The sequence below is a fragment of the Carassius auratus genome, unplaced genomic scaffold (genome assembly GCF_003368295.1).
Source record: "Carassius auratus strain Wakin unplaced genomic scaffold, ASM336829v1 scaf_tig00005328, whole genome shotgun sequence".
NCBI classification, from domain to species: domain Eukaryota; kingdom Metazoa; phylum Chordata; class Actinopteri; order Cypriniformes; family Cyprinidae; genus Carassius; species Carassius auratus.
The window spans coordinates 492,586-505,789 of record NW_020523650.1 but is presented as its reverse complement, the minus strand read 5'-3'; the positions used below and the strand labels follow the sequence as shown (position 1 = coordinate 505,789).

General features: G+C 37.9%; 3 non-coding genes across 3 annotated transcripts; 1 reads left to right on the top strand and 2 right to left on the bottom strand.

Moving 5' to 3' along the window:
• On the bottom strand, nt 1-74 carry trnai-aau (transfer RNA isoleucine (anticodon AAU)). Its single transcript has one exon. It is a non-coding gene; the product is annotated as a tRNA-Ile (tRNA).
• A 97-nt stretch (nt 75-171) lies between these two features.
• trnap-ugg (transfer RNA proline (anticodon UGG)) lies at nt 172-243 on the bottom strand. The gene has a single exon. It is a non-coding gene; the product is annotated as a tRNA-Pro (tRNA).
• A 936-nt stretch (nt 244-1,179) lies between these two features.
• On the top strand, nt 1,180-1,252 carry trnaa-agc (transfer RNA alanine (anticodon AGC)). The gene has a single exon. It is a non-coding gene; the product is annotated as a tRNA-Ala (tRNA).
• Nucleotides 1,253-13,204: the final 11,952 nt, after the last annotated feature.

The window sequence follows — 13,204 nt, the reverse complement described above, 5'->3', positions numbered from 1 at the left end:
TGGCCAGTACGGGGATCGAACCCTCGACCTTGGCGTTATTAGCACCACGCTCTAACCAGCTGAGCTAACCGGCCTGGCTTAGCCATCTGCTTCTACCCGATTGAATAAAAACCAGCCTCACTGTTAGTGAACGCAATGAGACAACAAAGCTTCACGTTTTATCCTGACCAAGGGCTCGTCCGGGATTTGAACCCGGGACCTCTCGCACCCAAAGCGAGAATCATACCCCTAGACCAACGAGCTTTCTTGTCCAAGACCCAGAAAAAAGAGTTGCTCCAGCATCAACAAAGGAAGGGACATGAACTGACTTGGAAGCAATCAAAGACCTCGAGACAGTGTGAAAGGCTAACGAATGCAAGTTGGCCTCTTAACTGACCTAAAAATGTGGCTGTATCTAACATGTAGAGGGATGTTAGGAAGGACAGCTGAAACGGTCAGATGTCACTTAGACCAGCGGGTCTCAATTCCAGTCCTCGCGCCCCCTGCTCTTCACATTTTGTATGTTTCTCGTATAGCTTCAGACATTTGTTCCATTCGAACCTAAGTGCCCTGAGAAGTGGACATCACATGACATCCCTCCGTGATTCAAGTTCGAAGCGTATGTATACGTTCAATTCAAAGTGAGTAATACAGAGGTGCATAGAGGTATACAGGGGTATATGATGTCACACTTGTCCATGTGTGAAGACGTTGCGCAGCGCAAATCCGTGAACCAATGTTCCAAAGTGAAGTAAACTTCGACGGATTTCCCCTGCTCAGGGAGTGGGGAGCAATGAACACTGTGTAGGGACCATGTCAATCGCAAGGAGCTCACTTCTAATGAGCTGATTATCCGAATCAGTTGTGCTAACAAAGAGAGACATGCAAAATATGCAGACCGTTGGGGAGCGAGGACTGGAATTGAGAACCGCTTCCTTATTCTTTAAGTCAGTGTGAGAAAAAGAGGTGAGAAGTTGTCTGCATGACCCGAATGATCCAAGGTAGTCTACATAATACAAGAATCCACACATGCATACTGGCGTAACAAGACCGAGAAGGTCCTTTAACACAAAAGCTAAATCTCTTTGTTAATTCGACAACACAATCGCGGCCAGTGCAAAGGTGCAAGCCCAGAGGAGGGATGGCCTCTTTGCATCACGCCCGTCATTCGCAGCTATGCTCGTTGATCTTGAAAGGACAGGGGAATTAGCTCAAATGGTAGAGCGCTCGCTTAGCATGCGAGAGGTAGCGGGATCGATGCCCGCATTCTCCAAGTTGGCTCCTGCCCTTTTACTCACACATCCCTAAATCAGTGGTTTTCAATCCTGTCCTGGAGGCACCCCTTTCCTACACATTTTGCATTTCCCCTCATCTAACACACCTGTTTCAAATCATCAGCTCATTGATAGAGACCGCAAGACCTTATTTGGGTGTGTCTAATAAGGCAGACAATCAAAATGTGCAGGGCATGGGTGCCTCCCCGACAGGTTTGAGAACCACTGCCCAAAAGAGACCGACTGAGCATCGATGCAATGCTGCCACAGTCTCTACGTTAGTTAATTTTTTTGGACTCAAAGTTGCCAAAAAGTATTTCAGAAATGGTCCTGCGCAAATTGGTTGCAAAAAAGGTCCCACCGAGATTTGAACTCGGATCACTGGATTCAGAGTAGGAGTGCTGACCATTACACCATGGAACCGAAAGTGCTTGGTTTCTGGCCAACTGGGAAACAGATAGCTCTGTGGCAGTGGGGAAGCAGTTATACAGAGAAGTTTGAACCCAGTGATTTTTGGTCACTGGCCCGCCTCAAAAAACGGAAAAGATTGGGAGCTTTTGCCGAAACCCGGGATCGAACCAGGGACCTTTATTCATTCATTAATTATTTTTTGCTTTCATACATCTTCAAATATGCCGTGGAGAATCACAGAAAGTGACCGAATTAGGTTTTATTGTGGACTTTTTTCCCTTTTTTCTTTTCTTTATGGCAAGCAAAAATATGTCGAAATTCGAATATCATTTTTATTTATCGAATAATTAGAGTCGAACGAATATTATAATAATAATAATATCTGTGCACACCCCAAGTGATTTTATTGATTTGTGTGCGCATCTCTGCGCAAAAACTGTTCTGTATATTTATGTTAATTTAATTAATTTGACTATTGCTATTTGTTACTAATAAAAGTTGTTAATATTGTTGTGCATGTCATTTTGTTCTTGTTTCAGTATCAGTGTTTGGTATTCAGTTTCTGAATGGTTTAGGCACAAGCCAACAGTTTGGTGATGCTGTCTCAGCCTTACGTCATATTTTTTTTATTATTCACGGTAATACTGCATACCGAGGTAAAATAGGGAGGAGGTTTGACGGTATCAAAATTTGGATACCGCCCAAGCCTACTTCGCACACACGCACATTAGCACACATACGCAAGGTCTCTCGCTCCCTCTCCCTCTCTGCCGTGCACGCGCTACACGGTTTGAAACACAGTATCTGTTTCGCATGCGCGCTTTTGCTCGCTCGGTCTAGATTCTGGGAGATTTTAACTAATTTGCGGGTCTCAGGGAGCCGCTTTCAATATGCGGGAGACTCACGGAACTTCCGGGAGATTTGGGATGTCTGAGTAGTTAAGCTTAACTTCGTTCAACTTTATTACCTGTTTGAAATAAATAATCCATAAAACAAAACGAGGCGCTCACGCTTATAATTTCTGTTCCACTCACTTGTATTTGTCGCCCCGCCCATGCTATGGTCTCGTGAGTATTCATGATAGCTCCACCCATTGGAACCAAATATTTCGAGAACCGAATATATTGTAACACCGGCTTATTTTCCCCAGCCGATGAAGTCAAAAGATCCACAATCTGGCAACACTGATTAATTCCAGCCAATAACTGGGCAGCCCGGGCTTAAGTCATAAGTAGCCTACCAAATGCATGCTGAATTCAAAACCTCATTTTGTGTCTACAGGTGCTGTACGTGCAAATAGTTTGTGTCGCACAGACACAGACATTCAACGTTATGCCATAAGATTAACTTGGCTGCAGACCGTGGTGCGGCAAGGAGGCGCCTGACCAACCGGTCTAACCAGGCTGAGGCAGATGATTAGGCTACTTATGGTCATGTTTTCTTTTGTTAAATAAAATGTTTTATTTGTTTCAAATTGTTTCAGTTTTAATTTAAATAGTCTGTCGCAGGCAACATGTTGTTTTCCAATTCAGAGACCATGCCCTTTACAAATTCCATTGGCCTGGAGCCCAGTGTGTTTAAACTCCACACACGATCAACTGCAAGATAGAATACAACCAACTTACTGCTCCTTTTCAATAATCCGACTTGCATTGCAATACAAAAAAAAACGTATGTTTGCTACTTATGTCTCATGTCAACTGTAAATGGTTACATACAACTTAACAGATATAAAACACATTCCCATTTCCCAGAATTTCATTATAATCAGAAAACATCTCCTCTTGTAGTACTTACAACTAGTCTTCCTGATCCTAGCACTTAGAACTGACACAAGCCTCGGATTTCACAGCTATTTCTTCTCCTGACATCTTTAACAAGGCACAGTTCAATCACGTTCACACACTGGATTCACTGCATGAATTTTGGATGAGGAGGATGTTATCAGGCAGTGTGGTGGAAAAAAGTGGTACTGCAGACGGAATTTTATGACCGGTGTCATGAGAAATCGAGTCCGCCCGAGAAATCGAGTCCGCTTAGGACCCCGAGTGATCCCATTGGCTCAACGAACAATTAATGGGTATTATTTTTTAGCGCCTGATTACAATTCCTGCTAAATAGCGTTTTTATTTTTGTCGTTTGAACTTTGCTATAATGACCATTTATGTACTTTAAATTACATGTTTCATAGGCTAGTATATAGCCGACGCGCTTTAGGTTGTCAAATCAAACATTTCTCTTTTTTTTTTTTTTTTTTTTTTTTTGTTACTCGCGTATCAGCATAACATACAGCTACTCGATGTGTGTGTGTAAATGTATATTGTTAATCTAAATGATATAATATCGCAATTGCTTGTGCAGAACCGTGTTATTGTTGTATTATATACAGATATATTATTATTTTATGTAAAATGAATGTTATATTAATTTTACATTAAGTATGTCAGTATGCATAACATTTTTAAATAATCTTTACAGAAAGACATACTGTTGTGTCTATGTGGTCAAAAACACCCTCACTGTTTTAATAGTTGGTGTTAAATGCATTAGTCGTCATACATACAGCAAGCAAGCCAAAGGCAACGGTGGTTAATTAAGAAAAAACTGTAAGATGTCGATACTGGAGTAAAAAAAACCTTTGGAGAAACCAGACTAACCAAAAACACTGGGGACCAGTTCTCCTCTGTATATTCAGTCTGAACATTTGGTACAATATCATTGGTAGTTAACAGTGTTACTGCATTGATTCAGCTGTAAGGTTAGAGGTTAATTGTGCCATGTACAGGCAGCAACATTGTTTTCTCTGTGGCCCAGGTGAGGCATGCAGTGGCAGTGAAGAGTGCTACGGTGCAGTCATCCATTCATAAATTCTTGCTGTTTTGCTGAAACTGGAAACAGTTCATCCTATGTGAAGTCCATTGTGGAAGATTGGGGAATCATCAGTCTCAACGTAACTCGAAAGCGTCTCGGGAGAGGGCTTCTGTGGTAAAGAAAAATATAAAAATGTTTAGGAACTGTAATATAATAACAATTTTTGCCCTCTCTGCCTTTGTAATATACAGTATGCTGGAAGACTTTCTTGACATCATACAGAACGGGTTCAGAATACAACAGAAGCAGGAAACATCAAAAATCACTGTTAACCGTAGAGCATCGGTTTACAATTCTTGCAAAAATCAAGTTATGATTTATGTGTATGTTGTTATAAAAACAATCAAACATAAATGTAATCTGTTAAACTCAGTCTATTTTGCATTCAAACATTGCTTTAAATAAAGAGACAGGTGATTTATTTGAGCAGAGCTTGTTTTCTGCCTCCACTATTTGGAAAGTCTCATACGAAAATACTAATATATATATATATATTTTATATTATATATATATATTTTTTATATTTATATTAAACAAAAAAACTGCTGCAATCTCCTTATGATTTATTGTTTCTTAATTTACTATTAATTTCATTCATAATTATTCACTTACTGAACGCTATTATAAAAGTATATACGTTTGTTTATGTTAAATAAAAGATAAACATGAGAAAAGAGTCGTATCTTCCCTTAAAATGCATCTTGAACAATCGGGTCCCACCTAGCGAGGACCCCTAAGATGGCGGCCATCGCGATGCCTGTGCGCAAGTCGCAACGGAGGCACTTGTCACGAAGGACACAAGACAGGTAGTAATTCACACTAAAAATCTTCGTGTGATTTGTGGACGAGTATGACAGAACTAGAGGTGTGCTTAAACCCGTCCTGCACACGCAGGCATTTGGGTGTGGAGGGGAGGGGCGATTAATGATTTGAGCTGATTTTCTTATTAACTACCAATATTATCCACTGTCCTTGTACAGTAATATGACACTGACAATACACACACAAATAATAGTAGTAACGTTAGTAGTGATGATAATAATGAATCATCTTACGGGTCCTCGCTAGGTGGGACCCGATTGTTCAAGCCTTTTTCTCGCGATCTTTGACGATGAGGTCTGTATTCATTGTTCAGGCGTTTTATCAACTCCATCTGCTATTTTTTCCACATATGAACGTATTTTGCTGGTAGTTAATACGATCTCAAATCTGACAAAGATTTTTAGTGTACATTAGTAACTGTCTCGTGTCCTTCGTTCGTGACAAGTGCCTCCGTTGCATCCTGCGCACAGGCATCGCGACGGCCGCCATCTTAGGGGTCCTCGCTAGGTGGGACCCGATTGTTCAAGATGCATTTCTATGATTTTAAGTGAAGATACGACTCTTTTCTCATGTTTATCTTTTATTTATCATAAACAAACACATATACTTTCATAATAGCGTTCAGTAAGTGAATAATTATGAATGAAATTAATAGTAAATTAAGGCACAATAAATCAAAAGGAGATTTTCATTGCAGCAGTTTTTTTGTTTCATAGAAAATAGGATATATATATATATATATTAGTATTTTCGTATGAGACTTTCCAAATAGTGGAGGCAGAAAACAAGCTCTGCTCAAATAAATCACCTGTCTCTTTATTTAAAGCAATGTTTGAATGCAAAATAGACTGAGTTTAACAGATTACATTTATGTCTGTTTGATTGTTTTTATAACAACATACACATAAATCATAACTTGATTTTTGCAAGAATTGTAAACCGATGCTCTACGGTTAACAGTGATTTTTGATGTTTCCTGCTTCTGTTGTATTCTGAACCCGTTCTGTATGATGTCAAGAAAGTCTTCCAGCATACTGTATATTACAAAGGCAGAGAGGGCAAAAATTGTTATTATATTACAGTTCCTAAACATTTTTATATTTTTCTTTACCACAGAAGCCCTCTCCCGAGACGCTTTCGAGTTACGTTGAGACTGATGATTCCCCAATCTTCCACAATGGACTTCACATAGGATGAACTGTTTCCAGTTTCAGCAAAACAGCAAGAATTTATGAATGGATGACTGCACCGTAGCACTCTTCACTGCCACTGCATGCCTCACCTGGGCCACAGAGAAAACAATGTTGCTGCCTGTACATGGCACAATTAACCTCTAACCTTACAGCTGAATCAATGCAGTAACACTGTTAACTACCAATGATATTGTACCAAATGTTCAGACTGAATATACAGAGGAGAACTGGTCCCCAGTGTTTTTGGTTAGTCTGGTTTCTCCAAAGGTTTTTTTTACTCCAGTATCGACATCTTACAGATTTTTCTTAATTAACCACCGTTGCCTTTGGCTTGCTTGCTGTATGTATGACGACTAATGCATTTAACACCAACTATTAAAACAGTGAGGGTGTTTTTGACCACATAGACACAACAGTATGTCTTTCTGTAAAGATTCTTTAAAAATGTTATGCATTTTGAAAAATGTATACATGTCTTACATTGATAGTGTGCATATTGCTTGAACATTTATATGTAAAAAAATTGTGTAGAATTATATTATAATTGCAAGTTATAATTAACAATTATAAACTAGCTGCATTTTTAGTTACTTTCAGTGCACAAACAGCCATTATTGCCTTACTATTACTGATTTGTAATAGTACAAGTAACTGTTGTACTATTTTATGTACTGTGTTATATGAGTTAAAGTCAATTACAATTGTAATTTCGTCATCATAATGTGATAATTGCTGTATGATTTTCTTTGAAAACAATAGTTTCTTAAATAATATACAATCAGCAATTGCAATACATGAACTGCTTGTAAGCAAAACCATAACAACATAAGTATACTTATTACAATATTGAAAATAATGTAAAAAATTACATGAATTAGGTAGTAAGTCAAAATAAATAAAAATCAAAGTGTGTGTGTGTGTCTATATATATATATATATATATATATATATATATATATATATATATATATATATATATATATATATATAGTACATAGGTTCGTTTTATTAATAATTATCTTTTAACTATCCCACAATCTTCTGAATTTGTGGGCTAAACGTGTTTTAGTCATCACAACTGAATTATTATTATTTTAGAATATATTCAAAAGCTGTGCTGAGGCGTTCTAGTAACCGAATATTAAAACTAATTACAATGCATTATTTATGAGATGCTGCTAGTTTTATGACATTTAAAAAAACATTTTGATCGATTACATTCTGTATGTTGCTTTTATTAAATTATTTTAGCTTGAAACAACAAGCTACCGCAGCTCCGATTAACCATACAACAAGTTATCGCGATAACAACTTTTGATCAGGCATTTAAAACAGCTACCGCCTTGGTCCTAAGCGGACTCGATTTCGCGGGGGGACTGGATTTCTCACCACAGCGGCACCGTTGTTGCCATGGAAAATAAGGTGAATAGGTTACAGATTACAAGTTATCCTGTTTAAAATGTAATAGTAGTGTAACTTTTTCAATTACTTTATTAAAGTAATGTAACTAATTACTTTTAGTACTTTTTGATTACTTTTCTAAATTTGTTAAAATTAAAGAAGAATAAATGAAAGCATACACATCAACTTAAATACAGTTATCTAATAAGCTGTGTTATAAACTCCTGAAACATTGGTGTTTTTTTAAACTGCTGTCTCTTTGTATATGATTATAGTTTTCTCAAAATAAGTAAAATGCACATGAAGTGACATAAAGCAGTTCTAGAAATTATGTTTATGTGCCCGTGTATTGAGACGGCAGAGGTTGAAAACACTGTGAGCTTTAGTAGGCCTATGTGTAGTAAATGAAACCATGTCTTTGCCATTAATTTACAGGAGGGGCAGACTGGGAAAAAAAATTCAGACTGGAAAATTCAAACTCATACAAACAAATTCATGGACAAAACTATTTTTTGTATGGACCTGACATAAAAAAAGATTTAAATCTTTAATTTGGGGACATCCAAAATAATTAAAAGTTATCTCCTGAACTGCACCTTAACTTCCATTTTTCTCTCCAGTCTCTTTATTTTGCCCTGTTATCCATCTCTCTCATGACTTTAATACTCAAGATTGAACAAAACTATACTTTACAGTGCAATACTCTACAATACTACAATATCTTTATAAAAAAAATCCTAATACTGTACATGAGTCATGTTTTTCCCCTAAAAAATTAACCATGCTTTTATTAGCCTATATAAAATAAAAAGTAAAATAACCTTTTTTTTTTTTGCAAATAGATTTGTATTTATTTTTAAATAAATACATTTGTAAAATAATTTGTAAATTTTTGGTTACCACAGTTAAACAATATTAACAATTTTCTCTGGATTTATAGTTAAATATTAAAATGTAATTTTTTTTAAGGGTTGTGTTGTCTGTCGTAGCTGCCCCTAAACCTATAAAAAAAATCTGATTTTTTTTTTCAGCTAAATTACTACTGTAACATCACAACAGATAATAATGATGTCCTTTATATAGTATTTTTGAGTGATGACTGATGAGCAACGTGCTACTGCTTGATTAAATAAAAAAACAAAGCATCTTTACAGATGAAACTGACCTGAAACCCTGAACAGTAGTTCTGTTTCTCTGCTCCAGCTGTGCGCTTCCACAGTCCACTCTATTCTCTCTCTCTCGCATTGATTACTCTGAGTCTGATCCTGGCGGAGGCACGGAGAGCGCGCGAGTCATGACTAATTCATGATTTATTAGAGATTTAATTATCAAATGGCGGATTCGCAAATGATCACTTTAGTACATTCGGCATACAATTATACAATAACAATATTAAAATAGAGGGCCAAATCATCTGCCAGGCCACCGGGAATTGTCCTGGTTCTCCAGGTGTCCAGTCCGCGCCTGATTTCCAACACTGTATGTGGATGTGTGTAAATATTCAAATGTAATCCCCTTTGTAATCGTTAGAAAATTTCATAAGTAACTGTAATTTAATTACTTATTTTTTCATAGTAACTGTAACTAATTACAGTTACAATAATTTTGTAATTAAATTACGTAACGCTGTTACATGTAACTAAGCTTCTGAATGATAGTGTTGAATGCAGCATGACACTCATCATCCCACTTCGCAACTAGAGACTGTGCTTTACCCTTAACACGATAAGATGGGGACAACCGTCTAGTGGAAAATTCGCCTTGGAGTAGCCCATTCAGAGGCTTAACTATCTGGGAATAGTCCTCAACAAAGCGCCTGTAGTATCCGGCAAACCTAGGAATCCCCTCAGATCCCTTACAGTTTTTGGAATGGGCCATTCCTTTATGGCAGAAATCTTGTCTGGATCAGGATGTATACCTTGGGCAGAAATAACATGCCCCAGATACTTGATGGAAGTTTGAAAAAATCTACACTTGGAAGGTGCCAATTTCAGTCCAAAAGCAGAAATCCGTTGGAGAACCTTCATGAGCCGATCCTCATGCTTTTCAAGTGTGTCTGAAAAAATTATTAAGTCATCAAGGAAAACGATGACTTCCTACAAATTCAAACCTGCCATGACTTTCTCCATGGTTCTTTGAAAGGTTGCAGGAGAATTTGTCAGTCCTTGTGGTAAACGTCAGAATTGCCAGTTTCCAAATGGCGTAGTGAATGCTGTTTTGGGACGGTCACTTTCTTCTACCTCCAACTGATAGTATCCACTTTTTAAATCTAGGACCGAAAACCATTTAGATCCTGACAACAAAGTGAACGTCTCCTCAATCCTTGGGAGAGGATATGCGTCTCTTTTAGTCAGTTAACCCCTTTACGTGCAAGCATCGCTGACGGCCCCAGTTTATTATTGTTTCACTTTCACAGCACATTAAACATCACTGTCTTACTTCATCTGGACCAACTATGCATCAATTGAAAGTTTAAAGACTCTAGCTTCGATATTTGACCAATATTTTGATAAAACATTGTTGCAGTGACAGATATTTAGTGATTTATGTCAGGAGTGCAAAATAATAAATCCGTATTATGCCACATTTTGAATAGAAATTCACCACTCACTCATGTTCAGTCACGTCAAAAGCGGTTTATTTGTGTTCACATAGACTCACTGAACAGCGTCAATAAGGATTTATAGACCAAAGATGCATATCTGCGGAGATATATGGATATATTTACTGATGTTTACTTCATATTTCTTCAGACAGAATCGTCATTTCTATTCATTTTCCACGGATTTACGCGATCAGATGATAAACAGCCTCTCCCAGCGATCTCTGTGTGCGTGCAGTAGTCACAGCTCGTGCTGTGTGGCTCAGACTCTGATTGGGTCTTCCCAAAAGTCAATCTTAGAGTGTCATATATGGACACCGCCACATCGTGTCACATGCTTCCTGCACACTTCCTGGTAGTTATCTGGCCAAAACAACACTGAAACACCTCTGTACACACAAAATATCCGAACAATAAACCCGCGATTACGATAGTAAAGCTTGGTATGAGAATTTCTTGAGATCTGGGGCGTTTTTATAAAAAAAATCGAAAATGTACATCGGAAATGCTAACTTGTGCAGCGATGAAAAAGGCTACAAATAACATATTTTTACAACAGTAAACGACCAAATTCCACCCCTGATCGCTAAAGGAAGTTATTATAAACACTCGATCGGCGTTTAAAGTGAGTTTTGAGTAAAAGTGTACTAATAATTTCATAAATTGTCAGATGTAGCTTGATGCTAACGTTAGCACCAATGCTACTTATAGCAGGTGCTTTTCTTCTTCATAATGCATTTTTGTCTCAATAATTCACGTAAGGTCGTAAGAAAATGTTTTGTTGTATTTTTATAGTAAGACTTTTGATAAATAAGGGCTAAATGCAAAGAGAGACTGAAGTGAGATCGCTGCTTTGTGTCTTTGTAAAGCCTGAAAAACCACAATCAAGGCTAATAAAGGTGGAATAAAAACAAAAGAATAATGATAAAAGAATAATGCGGATAATGTGTCATACCTGGCGGAGGTGTGAAAGACTCGTTTGGTGAGAACAATGGAATAACAGATAGGGATTAATCGGGCAGTTTTCACAGCCAAACAAACACAAAATACATAGGAGAGTTTACATGTGAGATCTCACAGAGATGACAAGGGCCATAAATCAATCTGATTAGCCTTCTCTAAAAACACACATGACATGGCCTTAGAAAATATTTCATAAAATTCACAGTTTTACAGATTCGATTATGAAATTTTTATGAAGTCTTGGAAGACTTGTGGCCTTAGCTACACTGTGTTTTCAAACTCATTTCCTACATCAACATTTTTTTAAATACATTTAAAACATATGTTTTTTATATTTTTATTTTTGTTTTTATGTTTGAGCTTATATATCTCTATTATCATAACAGTCTGAGTGATTCTGATTCCTGAACAGTAAACTTTAAAGTGTCAGCTTTGTGAACAAAGGTTGATTATGTATCTAGTCAGAAAGAATCATGAGCAGAAACCTTTTTATTTTGGGTATGTAATTTCGGTCTCCATGCCAAAAAAGGGGGGTTACTAGTAAGGGGTTAATTGAGTTTACGATAATCTACTACCATTCTTAAATCTCCATTTTTCTTCCTCACCAGTACAACTGGGGAAGCATATGGACTGTTAGATTCCTCAATGATCTCACTAGCAAGCAAATCTAATAGATGTTTCTTCAAATTTTCAAAGTCAGCTGGTGAGACTCGATGGGTACGCTCTTTAAAAGGGTTGTGGTCAATCAGCTCTATCCGATGTGCTACACCTGACACATGTCCCACATCAAGATCATGTCTGGCAAACGCACTTGACACTTCCCGGTTTATTCTTTCAATTATGTGAGCTTTGAACTCCCCAGAAATAGGAGAGTCACCGAAGTCCAGAGTCACAGGATCATTAGACTTAGCCAAAAGGTTTGCCCTCAGGGATATGGTGACTTGTGAAGTGCCAGTATCATCAAAAAGAGGCACAGACTTAATCCAGTCTACCACTGAACACTCAGCAACCACCCCCTTTGGCTGTAAGGTCACATTGTGATCTGAAACATTTCGGATGACTATCTTGACTTTATTCCGAGCACTGAGCTCTGCTTGTGTCAATTTACACTCTACAACTAAACCACCGGGAATAGGATGCATCAAGGGCTCATCAATAATCATCGTCCTGTTCATGCCACAATCTTTCACTCGATACACCCCGGTCACCTCACACTTTTCCCCTTTACTGATAGTAACAGACTTCCTGCCTGACAGTCTGACTGGGGTAGTTTGTTGTGCTTGTGTACAGGGTGTCGAAGTACTGTCACACAAACGATAAGCAGCCATCCAATTGGCACTGATAGGCATATACTGTAGATACTCATTTTGAACAAGATGGCGGAGTACATTTGTACCCACTAGTAAGGGCAACCGAGCATTGTAGGCCTGATCAGGGCAGACCAATGCTAGTGTAGCAACCACTGCATCAGTTCCACAAGCAGACTTAGGAAACTGTACATCTATTTCGATGTACCCAATGTAAGGAACTATTTGTCCTGCAGCTCCCTCAACCCGAATGAGGTCTCCCATAGAAGTAAGGCTTCTATGGTATAAGTACTGCTTGTAAAATGATTCGGCTACACAAGTCACTTGGGATCCAGTGTCGATTAAAAAGTGACACTCAAACCCATCCAACCAAGCTTTACT